Raw genomic sequence first — 16,772 nt, 5'->3', positions numbered from 1 at the left:
AGGCGTTGTGTTGCATCAACAACGCCAAGATATGGGAGGCAAATTCCATTCAAGACTTCTCAGCTTGCTCCCTCCTCCCCAAAACCACTCCAGAATTCCAGGGAGCATAGCAAAGTAAGGCATGATGGTCATAATACCCAATGCAAGTAATGCATCCAATGCCAGAAGTTGTCAAAATTCACACATGGAGCTTTTCTCTCCCCCTGCTCTGAGCTGAACAGTCAACAGAGTCATCTCTGATCCCATTTCTCTTTAGAAGCAGGATCATCAAATTCCTCACCACCACCGGGTGCAGTCAACACCCCACCAGAGATCTACTCTCTTGAGGAATCCCTGCAGACTTCAGGGATTTGTTGGCAGCCTCACAGGAAGACCACGAGACATAAGGGGCCTGCCTGGCCTAGACAAGCCTGCCCTCTTCCCGCATTCCCAGTCTCCGCAACCTTCCGTCCTCATTCTTTTCGATTCGCCTTTCGCCCTGGCGACCTTGGCCTTCGTTTTGAGGCCAGCCTACCCCATGTTACCTCTCACAGAAAAGTCTGCCCTTACCAGGGCAGAACAGGAATTTGGCGACCACAGGAATCGCTTCACAGGCGCCGCTCGCCGCGTAGTCTGCTCAGCTTCACCTGCTACTGCCAACGGTACACCACTACTCCCGACATTCCCCGCGCACGCACCGCGTCTCCCACCCCGCCCCACTCCCGCCCCAACACGTGACCTACTTGCGTCTCCGTCCCCGCCCACTTCCGTTCATCCACTTTCCCTTAGGAAAGAGGCGGGGGCAGGGGGTGTTAAAGAGTAGCGACTTCCTCCTACTCCCCGCCCCCGCCCCTCTACCCCCTGCCACAATGTCTTCCGGGTCGCAAGTGCCTCGGAGCCTTCTGGGAAACCGTATCATTTCCTCCCCTCCCCCTCCTCCTGCCTTCAACCAACCAGCCTCCCGTCAGGGAGGGGCATGCGCAGTGAGTGCCTCCCGTCTCTTCTACCCGAACCCCCCCTCCCCCCCCCCAGCAGAGAGACCCCAGCAGCAGCAGCAGCTGATGATGAAGAGAGAGGCAGTGGCAGAGGGGGGGCACCTTTTATTTCTATTTTTAAAGGGACAGGACACTAATTTTACCCCACTTCAACCTTGAATTGAGGGGGGTGGGGGGAAGGCGGCTGAGTTCCTTCCCCCACCCTCCAGCCCTGAGACCTGAGAGGGGGATTGAGCCTGAGAGAGAAGAAGAAGGAGTTTCTTCTTCTTCGAAAACCCCCATCCACGACTCCTACCCCCTCACCCCTCCACTAGCCTCCCTCCCGAGCCCCCTCCACCCTCCTCCTCTTTGGCCGTGAGAGGAGGAGAGAAAGAGACCAAAAGCCTCTTAGCAACACAGACCCTTCTCTGCTGCTGCTGCTGCCGCTGCTACTGCTGCTGCTGCTGCTTGGCCCTGGCTGGAGACATCTCACTACACCCAGGAGCAGCCACTTCCCCAGCTCTCCTCCTCCTTCGCCTCCTCCTCCTCCACTCCCCCCCCTTTATTACCCTTTGTGTCATCCTCCACAGCTCCAGGGAAGGCACTCAAAAGTGGGGGGCAGGAAAGGTAAGTGTGTCTGTGGGGGCTTCATTGCCTTCCTCTGGCTCTGACTTTAACTCCGGGGCAGCAGTAGCACCAAACCACATACGCAGTGGAGCTCCGGGGTGAGGAGGGGGTGGTGCTGGGGTGGGGGGGGGGGGGGGAAGGGGGGGTTGGAGTGGGGAGGGGTGTGTGAGGTGGGTGCCCATCCTGTCAGAGGAGGAAGGGCACTTTTATTTTTATTTGCTGTTGTCAAAAGTGGTTTCTCTTCTCCAGCTAACATCTGATTGTGTCTTGCTCCAGTGGGGGAGAATACAAAAACAACCCCCTCCTTCCTCCAATGAGGCGCCAGGGAAAGAGACAGAGAGAGGCACACTTTCTAGATGTCACTTGAAAAAATTCGTTTGGAGAGCTTTTTTCCTTTTTCCCCAGGAAAAGCTCCACTGCATTTGTTTCTGAGTGGGAAAATGTCGGGATCTGGATTGTATTGGAACTGCTTATCCATTTGTAGACCTGAGTGTTTTCCCCTTTTTGGTTCTGTATGTGATTTGGAAATTGACTTCAGTGTTGGAACAGACTTGATTGGTTTTTGCTTTCTGGGTTTAATTTTCCTTTTTTGTTGTTGTTGTTGTGTCTAACTTGCATGGGAGATTTCAAATTTTTAGTTGATAGAGGCCTTTGGTTAGGTTTTGACTTGTATTACTGCTTGTTTTGTTAAATGTTTGTTTCATATATCAGCATGTAAAGTTCAAAGCTTAAAATGCTCAAAGTTTAAATACCACCGGTATTATCTCTTCCTACATACGTTCTTGATATTTATTTTCCATAAGACGAGAATATTAGCTATTTTCTAATTAATCTGGGTATTTTTCTAACCTTTGTAACTTGTCTGAACAAGTAATCCCCATTGAAAACTTTATGTTGTTCTGGCTTCATGGAAGGCCAAACCTCTCCATCAATAGTTTGCTGGATTGGTACCACTTTCAGTTTTAACTGAATTATTTATTTAGTGTTGTAAATTGAGATGAGTTTTTCATCTCTTGGGGTACTGAACCAAATTGCTCACTGTACGTAAAAGGAGACAGATTTCTAAAATATATTTTCATGAGTCAAATCATGAAGTCGTAGTTAGTACATTCATTGTAGTTAGACATAAATTGAAAGATAAATCCAGGTTTAGGTTTATAGAATAACAGTCTTCATAAAAATCACTATGGCTTTCAAATTCAGTGCTGTATTTTATTTCACAAATGCTAGAAAGTATGTTTCCAATGTAGGCCTTTTACTAGGGCTTACATTGGAAAGTGGCATTTTGTTTCATACATACATTTCTTTATCCTTTCCTTGAAGATGGATGCACACATTCATATATACACTCTCTCACACACACCACACTCTCTCTCTCTCTCTCTCTCTCTCTCTCACACACACACACACCCTTTTTTGTAACTGCATTGGTATCTCTGATCCCATAATTTATGTCAGCAAAAAATATTCTTCTGTAAAGCAGCAATTTTATGATCAGACTGGTAGTATGAAAACAGCAATTTGATCAAATAGAAAGGATTGAAGAAACATAAATCTAGATGGATAATTGACATAAATATTAAAACATGGTAATACTTTTAATTTTTTATTTTCTTGATGGTAAAGCCAAAACATAATATGCTTCTATTTTAGTGGCAGAAACGCACTGCAAATGTAGAAACTTGTTCTGTAAAATTTTCGTTAATGTGTGCAAAAGTAGACATTTAGACACGGGGAAAAAGCTGTGTAGCAGTAAACAATATGGTCTTGTTTCCCTCCTTTCTGTCATCAGTTTGAACAGTTCCTTACCTTTCTCTGAGGTGTAATTGGTGCACTTCAGCAGAAATCTGTGTCAAGTTCAAGTTTTTCTCCCAACATCAATACTACTATTTCAGGTCTACCTAGGATTTCTTGTCCTCACCCTAATTCCTCAGCAACATTAACATAAGAGGGAGAAAGTAGAACTTAGTGAAGAAATCAATTTTAAGGAAAGCAAATTGTGTATATAATTGCATGGTAGTTGCCCGTCGGCAGCTGAGTGAAAATTTACAGCCTTGAGTATAATACCTTTACTCAATTTATGTCTGCTTTTCTTTTGAAAACATTCCTTTATCCCACCACTCCTAGGGTAACTCTGTATGGTTTGAGAATTCCAGACTTCTTCTAAGTTGGATAATGATTTATATTTAGAAAACCTTTTTTATTATGGCTTATTTTTTAAATATTAATACATTTTAGGATTGTAATTTTCATCTGTGTGATATCTTGGAGGTCACTTTATCCAGCTCTTCATTTAACATAATGGTGAATTTCAGAGAGCTTGAGGAACTTGCCTAGTTTCCAAGGCCTCTAAGTGAGCAGAGCGTGGACCAGAGAACTTAGCTCTCTTAACATTCTCTATGCTATACCACCTCATTTTCTTTTGTCAGAAATGAAACTGTCATTCACAGTTTTGTGTATAGCACTTAGGGATTTTATATGGAGGCATATTGTTTTAAGAATATTTAGGTAAATCGCTTTAAGCCAAAATTTTGTCTATTTATAATTCAGTTATTTGTTGTTATTTTAAGAGGTACTGATTTCTCTCATTCTGGATAGTTACTATTTTGAGAATTATTTCAGCTTTCCCGGATGCTTATTTTTTCTCTGTACTTCTAATTAATCAGTAAATATACTTCTTACTCTTTGATTAAAGATATATATATATATATATATGATGCATATTGTATTATAAATGTTTACCTATTAGTCTTGTTCTGTGAACCACTTAAGACTAAGGATTTTTGTCTTGTTAACAATTTATATCCCTCATAGCAGTGTCAGTGTCCCTCATAGCAGTGTCTGGTGCATAGGAGGCCCTACTGGTTGCTTGTCATAATTGATAATAGAGTTAGGCATATTTGAATTTCTTTACTCCCATATGTAGGATTCTTTTCCTTTCTTCCTTTTTCCTTTCCTTGCCTCCCTGCTACAATTTCTCCACTACCGTGAATTTTTAAATTTATTTTTACTGTAGCTCTCACTTTTTCTGTTAGCCAAATTAAATCCCATTAACAATATAGTACTTATAGAAAGTAAAAACATATTCCCTTTAATCCTTGTACAGGATGCAATTTAACAAAAGTAATTTATTTTTAATAAGAGATTTCAAAAAAATTCCAATTAAAATATACTAGCAAATGTTCAAGATACACTTAAATTTCATTTCATTGAGTGACTAGTACAATAGGTTATTGGAATGATTAGGCCACTTTTACCAGCTCTATAAAGCAACTTTACTTAGGTGACATGTTTCCCTGACTTTGTTTTTTTGGTCCTTACCCAGACACTTATCAACTTTCCAGTTTTCTATGGATATGAAGATTTACTCCTAGTCATCACTGGGACCCCATGAAGTCAGCCAGAAAGCCTATGTCCAACTTATGTACCTTTGCAGACTTGTCTGGATTTTGAATGTATGTGCAAAACAGATTGTACTTAGGTATTCATTAAACATCTACTGAGCATCTACTGTCTTTCAGGCATTGTGCTAGGCATCTGAGAAACAAGGATGGTCCCTACAGTTTAATGTGAAGAGATATTTTAATTGTATTCCACAAGTATATTGGTTATAACTTTATTTTGATGTTTTTTCCTAAATAAATTTTATATTAACTAAATGGATACTGTTAGGTGGAAAAATGCATGTTTAAGAAGGATTTTGTTGTATTTTATTAAAATAGAAAAATATAAAGAAAAATTTTCCACTTAATACTGTATTCTGGGGATTTCTATTCTATATATAATTCATTAATTTTAGACCATAAAATTAGTCTATGTGGCTATCATTGCTAGTATTTTATTGATATATACTTTTATTTGAAGATTATCAACATTGTTCATTGAAGTATCTCATTAAATTATTCCCCCCAAAAAACCAAACCCAAACTCTCCAAACTTAAAGTTGTTTTTTTTTTTCTCAAACGTAACTTTTCTTTTTACATTTCATATAACAGGCTATCTTTCATGGTTCTTTGGAAGACATGGAACATCATTTTGATCATTTAGTTAATTTCTATAGTTTAAGTTAACAGAATAATTTAATTATCATGGAATAATTACAGTATATACTACTTAGGAGTTTTGGAATTTTCAGTATGCACTAGATAAATTCCTCCAAGATCCTCATTAGAAACTTTCCAGTTCTAGCTCTAAACTGGTTAGTTGCAATTTTTAATCTTGATTATGTGATACAACTTCAGTAAAATGATTTGGAAATTTCTTAGGTATGGATGTTTCAAAACCAAAGGATACTATCTTGGTTCCTATCATGGCCTTCATATATAATTTAAAAATATTAGAGAGAAATTTCCTGGATTTTCTTTGTCCCCCTTAAACTGTACTTTTTAGAATAATATTGATTTACAATTTGAAAGGAGGGACTCTCTTGCTGGTACAGTATCTTGTGAAGGTACATAGACTTCTGAAGGTCAATTCTGATCTCTTTCAAACTCATTCTTAACTTTTTATTCTAGTAATAATTATAGTTACCATTTATTATAAGTGCTTAACACTGTGATAAATATATATATTTACTGGTCCTGTGAACTTTGAACATTGTTCCCATGTTACAAATGGGGAAACCTATTGTGACAAAACAGCATTTTACATATAGCAGCAAAATAATCACAGTAAATTCATAACACTTTTTAAATTTAAAACATGGTCACTATAGCTTTTACCAGTCAGTAAGTAGTCGTAAACATTAGTAAAATCATGGCTCTAGTGGCTTATTAATAGAGTGTTGGAAAATTTCTAAAAGTTTATAAGGACAGAAAAACAATCAACAAACCCAGTTCTTTATAAGGAACATAGATCCAGACCAGTGTGCAACTTGAAATAAAATACACTTGACCCTTGAACAACACAGGTTTGAACTGCAGGTCCACTTATATGCAGAATTGTTACGGTACTGTAAGTATACTTTTTCTTCTTTAGGATTTTCTTAACACTTTTTTTTCCTCTAGCTTATTGTAAGAATACAATATTTAATACACGTAACATACAAAATACATGTAAATTGACTTACGTTATCAGTAAGGCTTCTGGCCAACACTAGGCTTTTAGTAATGAAGTTTTAGGGGAGTCAGAAGTTATATGGGATTTTCAACTGCCCAGAGGTCAGCACTCTCATTGTTCAAGGGTCAGCTGTATACATAAAGTCAGTCTTCTCTCTGTATGGCAAAAATTACATTTAGGCTTTCTACATATTGAACTTCCTTTCTCTTGCATGGGTTACATTTAGCATTTTGTTAGGTGAAGTTTGAAGGTTCTAACAATTTGTAACCCAATGAATATTTACTGTAAACATTTTAATGTAAATGTTTTAATGGAAAACCTTTACACAGAGGGGACATATATTGCCTAGTGGTTGGGTATGTATATATACATATCTTCTAGACCCTGTATCTTACAAAATTTTCATAATTACTACATTACACATATAGAATTAGGTTTAGTGTACTCTTTAGTACTACTTAAAGTCAGAAATATTTTTAGTATGAGAATGGACAACACGTTGGATTCTCTAGATGCCTAAATTATTATGTAGTTAAGAGTCTCATGCTCTACCGAGTGAGCTAGCCGGGCACTGATTTATTATATAGTTATTCTTTAAAGCAGCTACTGAATTAAAATACATTTTGACCCAGCTAACCAGATTTGCTTTTACATTATTTGCTTCTAGGAGAAAAGAGTAATTTTTTTTAAATTCTATGTTGTTAAGTAATTTTCATATGCATCCTAAGTAAATACACATTCATCCTATATGCATAAATTGACTACGTTATTCTATAAATAATATGCCGATGCATTATGACCTGTAGAATTTGGATATATTTTTAAATGTAAAGAACTATTCTCTGTAATTATTATATTTCAGAGAGGAAACTTTATAACAAATTGGTTTTATTGCTTTAACGAATAATCTCAGTAATCGGTGGGATAGAATAAGTCTATGGTCTCAAACAACTTCCTTAGATAACCTGAAGGTAATTCCTAATAGGCAAAGGCAATACCTAAAGATAAAGGTTGAAAGTAAAGATTCTAACTCATCATTGTTTCTGTTTGAAGTATTTCTGTAATATCAGGTAAGATTTCAGAAGTTGGAATGACTCAGTATAATTTTTCAGAGAGCCAAGGTGAGAACTAGGCTTAACATATATTAAGGTATATCTTCTAATGTAGCTGTACATGATGGAAAAGAAAATCACTAATGATAATCATACCTGGTGAAAAGCATATACTTCATTCAGAGTTGTATGTGACATTCTAATTTGAGTCCTGTTTCAGTTGACCTATATAACCTTTTCTTAGAGAACTTGTAATTAAAATCTGTGTTATTGAGTAATTTATTAGAACATATTGTTTTAAAAGATGAAAATGAATTCTATAAATCAGTCACCCACCTTGCAATGGTGAAAATTTTTGCACATCCACGCTTCACTGAGTTCTTTGCCAACCAACCAAGATTCAGGCAATTAGAGGAAAAATTTCTGTATGGTGCTAGTGTTAAAATTTACATTATTGTGCTCCCCTTTTTTAAATTTCAAGTCTATATCTTGAAAGTTGGAAGTAAACCTAAAACTAAAATGTTTCTTAAGGTTGATTGAATACTAAATTATATTAACATTCATCATTGTATCCAAAGCTCTTGTTTTCTATATACCTTGAGTCCAGAAATGTCTACTGATCTGTTGGCCAATGATTAACTTAATCCATACATACATTCTTAATATTACTACTATCTAAAAATAATCTTGGCTGTATACATACAGTCACTAATGTTGGAGGCAAGTATTCCACATTCAACAAAAGAAAAGTATTGATTTTTAAAAAGCTTCTTTACTTGGGATATACTGATATAAAAAAACAGCTGCTGTATAAGATCAAAAGGATTTTTACTTATTTGGAAAGTTAAATGTAAAGTTTATCATTAACGAATATTAAGCCGATATTTAGAAAGTCAAATACATGTTCCAGTGATGACAGAAATGTAGAGGCTATTTTTTAGCATTATTCCAAAATCATTTTCCTTCTCCCACATTTGTCGCACAGGAGTTTGTGCTGAAGGATTTCTTGGCCATTTTAGAGACTGTAATCTAGTTAAAAGGTTTGTTTATACTTCCCATCTCTGTTCTGCTGATGGTATTAGAATGCAAGCCAGAGCCAGACATCTAACTGTTTATAACATTCAAACTTCAATTAAAGCTGCAGTGTTCAGTTCACTATATATCAGAAAGCTTTATACCAGCTACAAATATCAGCAGTAATGATGGCAATGATTTTGTGTAGCCATAGGCTTTCCTAAATCATGCCATTCCTTATGAATACTTTTTTCATTTAGGCGGTATTAACATTAATTCTTTCATAGAAGTCTAAAAATGAAGCTTATTTTCTACCAGAAGTAGTATAGCATTTCCTTCAGCAGTTTCTTTTGATAATAAAACCTAACAGCTTATATTATTACATATCTTATTTAAATGGCCCACTTTAGTTTTTTTTTAATTAGTAAATTCTATAGTAGATTTGTTTGTTAGCTAATTGATTCAACTCCAGTTTCCAGTTTGAAGAGCATAGCAATATGTTGCCTATTAGAAAACAAAAGTAACAATCACATTACTCCAGTGTTACATGAATGGGAGGAGACTAGACCTACATAATACAGATTTTAATTTAATCTTATGTTGCTTTTCTGGTCTTCTGCTCCTGCTGTTTGTGGTTTCTATGTTCTAAGTATGTTGGTAAACTATTTTAAAAGTTTTTTTTCTTTTTGTAGCTGTTAAGAATTCTTTAAAAACATTTCTTCAGCAGCTTCACTGTTTTTGTGCAATCTACCTCATTGATTTAGAAAATGAGTTATATGTGTATGTGTTTAATTTTTCTAATGAGTAGGCAAATTTGCTATATTATATTGCTTTCTCTTTTTATAAAACTAAATTTTACTTTTTACTAATTTTGGACCTTGATTACTAAATGTGTACATTCTTTACATACATATACTTTTTATTAAAATACAAGTTTATAGGAGGTTTAAACATTTAGGGAAAGATGAAAAATCATATTAAATTCAATGATTACTTGCTAAAGTGCTTTTAATTAAAATATATTATAATGGAAAAATCTACACTACTCATTTTCCTGGACACTGAAAGAAATGATTCATTTATTTTGAAATTTTGTAAGAAAGAGAATTCTACCTATGGTCTCTGAGAATAAGAACTAATCACAACCATGCAAAATTTGGATTTGTAAGTTAAAAAACATGGAAAGATCTCTAAGATAAGCTAAACTGAAAACATGTCACAAAAAATATGTACACTATGATCCCATTTATGTAAAAAAATGCACACAGAGAATAATATGCATGTACTATATAAGAATATATACTTATGTACATATAATACATATGTTATACCATGTGCACATATATTTATAAAATAAAAAGTTGTATAAGATATATGCCTTATGTTTATGTAAATACATTAAGAAAAAGTCTGGAAAATATGTAGCAAATTATATCCTTGGTTTATAGAAAGTGTGTAAGTGGGATGCTGGAAGATTAAGAACTCTTATGGTTTTTATGCTTTAGCATTACTTGGATTTATTTTTAACAATAAGTTTATATTCATGTAGTAATTTTATAATGGAAAAATATACTTATGTATTAAAAGAATGAGAAAACGAATGATCCAGGAAAATTGCAGTCCTATCCCCTAATTGTCACATGAATATATCCCTTGAATACCTTGAAGAGAATTGAGTATTGGCTAACAATCATCATAGCTTGATACAGAATAAAGTCTGTTAGACTGATCTAATCTTATCTAACAGGGTGAAAACATAGTCAATTGAGGGAGGAACAATGGATATAATCTATCCTGACTTTGAAATACTTTGCTTCTTATTGCAAAATGCATTTGTCACTTACCTGGGAAAATATTGACTAGGGAACTGGTGGTGAAGAATGTCAGTCATAAAGTGGTGACAAAAAGAGTTTTAGTCTGAGATAAGATATATGTTGGACCTAAGATAGACTTTTATTATTTTAATCAGTGTTCCAGATTATATGCTCACTCAAAATACAGATGGCATAGTCACTTAACATTTTTATAATTTTTCTGTATTCAGGTAGTGGTTTGAATAGAAGACAAAGATAAAGCAAGTTTTTAAGATTAAGTCTTTTTTTAAAATTGTCTCAAACATGTACTTGAAAAACACTTCAGGAGCTTTTGTAAAATAACATCAAACTGAGTATGAAAATATGCAGAGTAAAGAAGCAATTAGAATTCTGTAGAGTTAATCACAATGGGCTTCTTGGGAGGACATGAGTTAATCAGAGTTTAGGTAGAGGAGAAATCGTAGGTTGGCTCAGGAGAGAGTAATTCAAGTTAAGACAAAGCTTCCAATGCAGAGAGAGGATGGGGGAGCTTATTTTTAATAGTTTGAAGCTACGATTAAAATTCAAAATAACCTGGTAAATTAAGAAAGGGGTTAGAAAAAATATACCTTGCATTTATGTTTTTAACACTTTATTTCCAAGAATGCAGGTCAGAAAAGAAATAGGGAAAAAATAGCTTGCATAAAACATAGGGAAGTGGATAGTTCTTTGCAATTGTAACTGGAAAATTGTCAAGAGTCTAAAGCAAGTATATTCTGAATGAGTTGGAAATGAAACACTATGTAGTTAAAACAGGAAAATTTTATCCAAGGATACTAACTGAGGTTCTTTTTCCTTTTATAATTAAAATTAATACCCAAGTTGGTCCCTAGGATCAATAGGAAATAGTATACAGTTAAAACTATGAATCTTATATAGAAATTCTAAAAATAACAAAGGAATAGCTTATGTTTTCTCCATTTACTTATCAAGTTTTATTTGCATCTGGCATAATTTATTTCCACCTGGCCCCATCATGTCAATTACCATTCTACCTATTCCTACCATCACAAATTGAACTTTTTTTTTTCCGGAAAAATGTCAGTTTTAAAGAGTTTATCAAATATGGCTCTGTGTTGTTTCCACTTGAAAAATCAGTGATTTTTCTCTTATGTAGGGGTCATTGACTCCGTATTCATTATCTCTCGCTCTCTCTCTCTTTTTTTTACCAGTGGGATTGCCAATGTCTTTTTTCCAACAAATATGTGATGAAACCTATTATGTGCTCACTGGAATAGTGACCAAAAATAGACATGGATCTTGCTGTTCTGGACTTATCCTAGAGATATGGATATTAATTAAATAATCATATAAATACATGCAAAGTTGGAACTATTCCAATTGCTGTAGAGAGGTACATGGTACTTACTATAAGGGCTTTAAGAAGAATAATTTAACCAATCAGTGGGATCAAGGGAAGTTTGTTTTTGTTTTTTTTGGGGGGGAAGTGTTTAGTTAGCTGAAATCTTGATATTAGTTAACTTAATCAAAAGGGAGAAAAGTTTTCTAGAAGGAAGGAATAGTATGTACAAAGGTACTAAGGAGGAGAGAGCATAGTACCTAACATTAAATGACAGAATGACAGAAATTTTAAGAACTAGAAAGTGCATGGTAAAAGGTAATGCTAGAGATTTATGTAGGAATCAAGCTACAATATGTTGTAGGCCAATGCTTTCTTTATCCTTATGATTAATATTTATACTTAGACTAATATTCTTTATACTCAGTGCAAAAACTTACTACTACTTATAAAAGGGTTGTGCTATAAGAGTTCATTTTTATTTCACTTTAAAACTCATAGTACTTTATCCCATGGAATCATGGTTATGGTGGTCAGGTCGTATGAAACCCCTTTAACACAGAAAACAGTGGAAAGTAGTGACCATAACATTGTGCCTTAAACATAAGTAGGTAGAGGTTAGGAAAGAAAAGCAAGAAAGGGAATTAAAATGAATGTATGTATTCAAGAGAATATCCTGGGTGTGATTGAGTTGTAAATAATGAAGAAAAAGAAAAAGCCTGCAAGTGTGCTAGGCTGGTGTAGGATATCATAGCAAATGATCTTAAGGGATACATTCAGTGGGACAACTTGAAAAGACCTTTAACTGGCACCTGGATATATCACATTGTGATATCTAGAGCAAATCAAGACAGACAGAGTAGAAGACAATATTCACAAATTGAATGTTCTGAATCTAGAGCATATTTGTGTTGATGTTATTAGAATATAAATTTTTTTTTAATTCCTTTAAGAAAAGCAGAATTACAAACTAATCACAATACAATGCCAACTTTATTTTGGTTATTTTTAGATTAATTTATATAGTCAGAATTAATTATAAATTGTTAAGTTGCATTAACTATTTCAGCCCTCAATATTAGCCTTGAAAATATGATGTATCTCAATTGGAATAGTAGTTTTAAAGACAAAGTTGAAGAAATTTAATTTTAATTGTTATTTTCCATTAAACGTATATTGTTGATAAAATATATTCATGTTAATCTTTTAAGTTTTAAGCCTCTTTGAACACCAGTTTCTGTGTTAAGTAATAATCTAATTAATAACCAAAAGTTCAAGAAACGCCCCAAATACAAAGAGCATTACAAAAAGTGGATTAAGTCACTTGAATTTTATTAAGACCAAAATGTCGCAAAGACAACCAAGGATGACGTAAATATATATGCAAGCATTCATTGAATAGACAAGATTGCATCACATTACTGTTGGTTGATGAATTCTGCCAGTGCGTCATCCATCAGTTGATCTTGAATTGAACTTTCTGGCATTCTCAGAAATGGCAGACCATGCTTCTAAAGAGGTTAACATCTAAAATTAAAAACTACAGAATTGAGTTTAGTGCTTCTTTATTCACTTGCTTTTTTACTAATTTATAGAACATTCTTAATGAAACAGTATCACTAGCATTGGTTTATTTTTCATACAGTGTCTAGCAGAACACTTATGATTTCATTCATAGAACGTAAGTGTTTGGGAAGCTTGTTAGTGTTGAAAAGATGGTTTACTAAATTTATTTAATAACTCTAAGGGGTCAGGATACCTTTTAAACAGAAATGAAAAATCACTTAGGAATTGTTTAGGGATTGATGTGTTCCTTGTTTTACACCTTCCTAACTTGTCTTTCTGTCGAAGTGTATTCCAGAGATCCCTAGTTCTGTGATAAGCTAATAGGTATGAGACATACCCCACTAAAGTTCCTTTATCAAATAAAGTTTGGAAGATAACAATTATGATTAAAGAATGCTAGATAGGATTTTTTACTGCAGTAGTAATCACTAACATGTATTGAGTGCTTACTTTTTGCCACTCACTTTGCTAAGCGTTTTACATACATTATCTTATTTAATCCTCTTAACAACCAAAAAAAAATTCAGAAGTATATTCTTCATATAATGTCATTGCTTATAAGCACCAATGCAAAAAATTCTGTTAAGAATGCAAAAGTGAGACAAATACCATTTTAAACTGTTATGACCTTATAACGTTGGAAAAGAAAGATTATGAAATTTATGCTTAAAATTAAATATTGAATTTAATAGTATATTTCTATATATTTTTTATATTTGGAGTGAACTATTTAATTTTTTATCTGAGTGTAGTTGACACACATTATGTTAGTTTCAGGTATGTAATGTATTGATTCAACAACTCTATATGTTATGCTCACTGCAAGTGTAGCTACCATCTGTCACCATGCAGTGCTATTACAATACCATCGACTATATTCCCTCTGCTTTACCTGTCATTCCGTGACTTACTCATCCCATAACTGGAAATTGGTTGGATTTCTGTATACTAATAATGAAGTAGCAGAAAGAGAAATTAAGAAAACAATTTCATTTACAATTGCACCAGAAAGAATAAAATACCTAGGGATACACTTAACCAAGTAGGTGAAACACCTGTACTCTGAGAACTATAAAACACTGATGAAAGAAATTGAAGATGACACAAACAAATGGAAAGATAACCCATGCTCATGGATTGGAGAATTAATATTGTTAAAGTGTCCATACTACCCAAAGCAATTTACAGATTCAGGTCAATCTCTGTCAAAATACCAACAGCATTTTTCCAGAACTAGAACAAATATTACTAAAATTTATATGGTTTCACAAAAATAAACCACCTAAATAGTGAAAGCAATCTTGAGAAAGAAAAACAAAGCTGGAGGTATCACAATTCCAGAATTTAAGATATACTACAAAGCTGTAGTATAACTAGAGTATTCACAGATGATCAATGATAACCATACTTTTTTTATTAATAGGGAACAACTTTTAGAGGTTCAGAGACAGTCCTGAATTTGAATACTGGCTCTGAGTGTATAGTATGCAACCTTTGGTGAGCTGTTAAGGTTCTGAATTTGGGATTATCTGTAAAATTTGTGTAGTGACTCATTTCTCAAAGAGTTGAGACTATTAAAGAGTGCATATGAATTCCTAGCATGTTGTGGACATTCACTAAAATTTAATTTCCTTTCCTTTCTCTGCTTCTATTATTAGTAATAACCATGTTTCAGAATCTTTGTATGAATTAAATTTAAATTTTTCCCCTTTTTTAAAAAATAAAATTATCCATTACTCCTAAAAATATTTTAACACTTTCTCTGAAATTTTACACATGGACCTGATCTACTCTTACCTTTTTGCTTTCCTGCATTTAGCTAATAAAATGGGCACCTATAAATATTGTGGAACTCAGATATTAGAGAAATTTGAATAAATGGTCACACTTTGTTAATTTAAATATTCTACTCCTACCTTACAGCAGTGCTTTTGGTAATTCTTATTGAGTGAAATAAAATGTAAATAAGTTAATTTTCTTTGTCTAGTTTCCCCACATTAAATAGGCAGTATTAAAAAAAAGTTAAGAGTCTGGGCTGTAGAGCCTGGCTGTCTGGATTCAAATCCTTATTCTACCATTGCCTATCTGTATGACATTAATTTCCCCCTTAGTAAAATAGGTGTAATAATTGTGTTCACCTCAGGGCTATTTGATAAGAGAGATATATATACACATATATATGTGTGTGTGTGTACATATGTATGTGTATATGCTCCTTTAAGATTGCCTGACACATGCTTTCAAAAGTATTAACTGTTCTAGTGATTATATGTATTGTCTGTAATTAGTTGTAATATTCAAAAATTGGTGTCTTAAATGTTGTGGTGAGTGTCTAACTTAGTAGTTTCTCGGCAGAATAAAACATTCAGTTTAATTTGTGGTTCCTTGAAAATTATGTCAGACTTTTATTTTGTATTTTCCAAATTCTTTACATTACTTTTAGATTTTTGATCTTATTATTGAAAGATATGGGAAAAAATCCCCATTCTTTCCCATAAAGAAACAGAAATACAGAAAGATCAGACCTTTTAAAGCATGGCAGTAGAAAAGTCAGTATAAAGACTAAATTAGAATTCAGAATATTTCATGTGCCAGTATGTTGAGCTAAGCTATGCTGCTCCTTGTTAAGTAGTCAAACAGCAAACCTATTAGTTGGCAAAATGAATAAAATAAATGTTAAAGTTATGTTATTCTGTTTTTCAAAAATTTTATTGGCTTGTGTTTCCTTTGGATGTGTCCTCTTAAGTTTGATTCACTGAAAAATTGTTTTAAATGGGATTAGATTAATTAAAGCTATCTCTTTGGATATTTAAGGATTGACTATTTTTTTTTTAAGTTATCAGTGGCTTCTCACCCCACCCCCATGAACTAGTTCAAGAACTCCTTCCCTATTTCTCGTATTATCAGTGTTCTCGTACTATATATTACAGGTTCAATGTGCTTTTCCAAGCCATCCTAGAAACATAACCATCATTGTTCATATTTAGTTTCTATGAAAAACAATTCCAAGTTTCAGAGAATAAATTATTATTTTACAGTTAACTTTTAAAAAGCACTAGGATTATAAGAACAGCATATTTCTATAAAGATACATTAGAGGAACATTAAAAAGTTTTTTCTTGTTTAAAATCTTTTGTAGTGTCTACAATTCATCAATTTAAGAAAGTAATAAATAGTTTGGTTGGGATCCAAAAAATAACTGATGATGACCAAAAAGACTCAGAACTATCTCTTTGAGAGAGAATTGTAAATGATTTGTAGACAAATAAGTAATAGAAGAGGAATTTCAAATTTGTACTTACGGTTCATAGTTGCTTAGGAGGTAGGATTATTATGTAAAATAATTTAT

The 16,772-nt window shown here is 34.0% G+C and overlaps 1 protein-coding gene across 4 annotated transcripts in view; it reads right to left on the bottom strand.

Annotated features, from left to right (window-relative positions):
- ORC4 (origin recognition complex subunit 4) overlaps positions 1-1,695 on the bottom strand; it is a 96,290-nt gene extending 94,595 nt beyond the window's left edge. For 2 of the 4 annotated variants that reach the window (XM_032410898.1, XM_032410923.1), the window contains exon 1: positions 550-670. The gene's annotated coding sequence lies outside the window, so the exon portion shown is untranslated. Of the gene's footprint in view, positions 1-524; positions 671-1,522 lie in introns of those variants that run through there. The other 2 variants (XM_032410915.1, XM_032410906.1) reach the window with 2 other exon arrangements.
- Positions 1,696-16,772: the final 15,077 nt, after the last annotated feature.

Source organism: Phoca vitulina, unplaced genomic scaffold, assembly GCF_004348235.1.
Source record: "Phoca vitulina isolate PV1807 unplaced genomic scaffold, GSC_HSeal_1.0 scaffold1, whole genome shotgun sequence".
Classification (NCBI taxonomy): domain Eukaryota; kingdom Metazoa; phylum Chordata; class Mammalia; order Carnivora; family Phocidae; genus Phoca; species Phoca vitulina.
Note: the sequence above shows the minus strand (reverse complement) of the source record. Positions and strands in the feature narration are given on the sequence as shown.